At 39.6% G+C, this 4283-nt stretch overlaps 1 protein-coding gene across 1 annotated transcript in view; it reads right to left on the bottom strand.

The window, feature by feature from the left end:
• Positions 1 to 4283, bottom strand: part of NOTCH2 (notch 2) — a 158238-nt gene that overhangs the window by 135711 nt on the left and 18244 nt on the right. The gene's annotated exons all lie outside the window — the stretch shown is intronic.

Consider the following 4283-nt stretch of genomic DNA (forward strand, 5'->3'; position numbering starts at 1 on the left):
AAAAAAAAAAAAAAAGTCAGATATCTTATCTTTTTCCTAACACTGACTATTTTTGCGCTCTTAAAAAATGATATACTTGGCTTGGTGCCCATAGCACAGTGGCCACATACACGGAGACTGGCGGGTTCGAACCTGGCCCAGGCCAGCTAAATAAAGGCAACTGCAACAAAAAAAAATAGCCAGATGTTGTGGCAGGTGCCTGTAGCGCCAGTTACCTGGGAGGCTGAGGCAAGAGAATCAAGAGTTTTAGGTTGCTGTGAGCTGTAACGCCACAGCACTCTACCAAGGGCGGCATAATGAGGCTCTGTCTCAAGAAAAAAAAAAAAAGATATACTTTTGTAAGTCTTAAATTGTATAATCTGTTAAAAAAATTATTAGATAACCTAAGGTCCCATAGTCAACAAAGCAGTAGCTTAGAAACGTATTTTATTGTGACCTATAGTGAGAAATAGATCTTATATAAGAACTCGATATTCACATTTTTATATACAAAGCAAAAACAAAAATTTCAAGAAACACTATTTATCCTTACTCTGTGATATTCTCTATCCTAATCCTTTTTTTCCCTAAAAATGTTTGAAACCTTCCAAATTGGTTTCATGAGCACTAGTGGTCACGTCCTGCAGTTTTAGAAACACTGAACTACAGCATTCAGTAAGAAGTGCAGCTCTGCAATCAGACTCAGCACCGCCATTAACCAGCTGCATGGTCTTGGGTGAGCTACCCAGAGTTCATCATCTTTTAAACTGAGATTCAAGTGCTAGGGTTTTCTGAGGATTAAATAAGATAATGCATTTAACTTGACAAAATAAGCCCTCAAAAAGTTATGGTGAAGAGCAATAATATCGATATCATTATTAATAAGTTCAAAGACTCTAAAAAGAAAAAAGGCAAAATAAATGGAAGGTGGCTAGAATAAAGGAACAGGCTCACCTGTAAGCATCCATAACCAAGCCAGACTGATAACAGGTTAACCCAGGCCTATGTTCATAGAAGTTCCACACAGGGGTTTTGTCTGCTTTCTTCACAATATTCCCTAGCAACTACAGTGCCGTCATTTCTTTGTTGAAGATATTAATACATCCAGAGGTCACCTCTATACACTGGAAGAGCTATGAAGAGACCCCAGCTAAGCACGCATAGCACCCCCTACCTAAAAATTCAAACACCTTGAGGTACTCTACGCCAGTGGTTCTCAAAATATACTTCCCAAACAGCTGCAGCATTACCAGGGAGCCTATCAGAAATGCAAATTACCACATTCCACTCCAGGCCTATCAAATCAGAAATTCGGGGGGATGGCCCAGTAATCTGTGTTTTATTAGGCCCTTTAAAACTTAATTCACACTCAAGTTTGAAAAACGCTATTATAAACCTTGATGATTCAGGAACCAAAAGCTATCTCCAGGAGCTACATGTATAACCGAGGGACTCCCATGACGTTTACTGGTCCCAGGAACTAGTTACTCATGTAGTTCAACCCAGACTCTTCAGAGTTAGCTGCAACCTCCATGGACATGCCCAGTAATTGCTTCTCCTTAGCTCCATGTAGCCTAAACTAGGCAAAGAGACCCTCTGAAGCAACTACTCTAATATTCAACACAAGGCCTGACTCCTAAAGGAAGGCAAAACCTATGTATTAAGTGATTTTTTTATCTAATCACATTTCCTGGGTTCACAATGTCCATTCCAGGACTTCTACAATCAGGCTCAGGGTACTTCCTCCAACTTCACATTAGATCTCAAAAAATGAACTGAGTCCCCTAGCCAATTGGCACACAGGAATCTTGCACTTAGGTTACAAGGCGAAATTTATCCCTGTGAACTGATTCCTTCTCTCCCACTCAGTGACCAAATGATTTATATTAGAAAGTACTCATAGATGGTTAACAATAGTTTTGACAAAAGTATAAACTAGGAAAGATACTGAATATTTACATACACATAAGACAGTATGAAGCCACAGAAGGCTTTAAGTGACAAAGGAGTTAGAAAAATGACCCACATGGGCCCTTCCTGGTTTGGACAGGGATTTGAGCTGGAAAGACACAGTATGTAAGAAGAAAATTAGTTAAAAAAACAGAAAGTAAAATGAATTCTTTCAAAACTTCACAAAAGATTAAGTTTAAAAAGAAGTTTGGGAACAAAGGGTGCAGAAGGGCTGTTTTTGTCAGATCTGACTTACCCTTTGCTATGGGTACACTGTCTTTTCATGTGGTCTCAAAGAAATAGTTTAGCCATTATTGTTGATAATGATGAGCAGAAGCTGATGGGATGATTGCACATCAACAGTTCTCAGACTCAGGTCTTGTGTAATTGGGTGTGTCGATCTATGTCACTCCACAGATGGTTATTAGACTAGTTACAACTTCCCTAAGTCTTTTCACTAGACCTATGTAGGATTCTGGATAGCTATTCTCTGCCAGTTCAGAATAGGCACTATTATGAAAAAAGTTTTCAAAACCATCATTCCAAGATCTATTTCTCCTCCCACAATACACACACGTTTTCTCTCTCAAGTCAGAGATGTTTAACTTTTAATTTAGATATGCACATTTTCAAATTTAAAATTTTATCAAAACCATATATATTTCTTTACTACAGTGAATGTAACAAATCTTTTCATTTTAACCTGTCTTGAAAAAAAAGTAACATATTCCCAATTTTCTATGAAGAAAATCACATGCATTTAAAGGCTGAGGGGGGTAGACTGCCTGAGCCTCAGGCTGACCTAAAGCAAGAACCCATCTCTAAAAATAGTCCAGCGTTGTAGAGGATACCTGTAGTCCTAGCTACTCGGGACACTGAGGCAAGAGAATCATCCAAGCCCAAGAGTTGGAGGTTGCTGTGAGCTGTGATGCCACAGCACTCTACTGAGGACAACAAAGTGAGACTGTCTCAAAAAAAAAAAAAAAAGAAGCCAGAAGGCTCCCTTAAACAAAAGGCCCAACCTGTGAAATGTACCACTGTGGAAAGGCAAGCACAGTTTCATGTATGAACAGACTAAATAAGGCAGGGGCTCTTGTATAAGTTATTAGCCTTGGACTTAGTAAGCTAAACTAAAGTGTAATACGTGAGTCTGCTCATTTTTCTTTCTTTCCCCATGAACATTTGTCAGAAATTAAAATTTTAGCCATCATGCACTTTCTTCCCTGAAATATATCAGTTACAGTTCCCACAGAGGCTCAATACGCACTTCCTTGTGGGTGTATGTGTAAAACTACCATAACAAAACATTTTCTATTTCCTCATTTTGATTAAAAGAAGAAATGCTAAACTGCACTTACATAAGTGACAGCGCAGCACTGACACGCCCAGATGCATACATGACTTGTGTTCTTTTTGAATTTAACATTATAATGATTAAGGGGAGAAATGCCAAGATCTAGGAATTAAATTACATCAAAAGTATACAAAGTACAAGCTTTTCCAAGAAATAATAAAATAACTTCAGGCCACTCAGGAAGGACTAAGACTTGGCCATTAAAAAATGGCTGAGGAAAAATACTGAGAATTAGACATCAGAAAATACAAAGTACCTATAAGTGAGCATGGCAGTATGGCCCCACTGGCAGGGCATATGAAAGGGGTGATGAGTTCAGCTGATTCAGCCCTGTTCTCCCTATTTCACTTTGGATCAACACCTTATCTAGGTAATAGAGACAAGTGATTAACAAAGCAGGCACAGAATAGCTTTAAGAAAAGCCAACTGACCCATCTGGGAAAGAGTCCTGAAATTCTGCTTCATGACCGTCATGTTCTGACAATGCTTACCAAAAGGAAATAAGAGACTCCTTCTATATCATGAGGCACAGAATTCAGATTTAGGGACATTATGGAGGAAGTAATGGCGTATAATGAAACAAGAACTACCCTGGAAATCACAATCTGGGTTCTAGCCCTGGCTTTGCCATATACCATGTGATCTAGAGGAATTCCCTGAAACTATTTTAGACTATTTATTCTCATCTGTAAAACTACAATACAGTTGAATTCTGCTAAGCACCCCTCCATCCTTAGCTGAGTTCATGTGTGGCTCAATTAAGATCATGTCTACTGGCTGGGCACAATGGCTTCTGCCTATAATCCTAGCACTCTGGGAGGTTGAGGTGGGTGGATTGCCTGAGCTCAGGAGTTCCAGACCAGCTTGAGCAAAAGCAGGACCCCATCTCTAAACATAGGCAGGCATTGTGGCGGGTGCCTATAGTCCCAGCTACTCAGGAGGCTGAGGCAAGAGAATCACTTGAGCCCAAGAGTTTGAGGTCGCTGTGAGTTGTGACACT

This window comes from Otolemur garnettii, unplaced genomic scaffold (assembly GCF_000181295.1).
Source record: "Otolemur garnettii isolate 467f Iridium unplaced genomic scaffold, OtoGar3 scaffold00073, whole genome shotgun sequence".
NCBI lineage: Eukaryota > Metazoa > Chordata > Mammalia > Primates > Galagidae > Otolemur > Otolemur garnettii.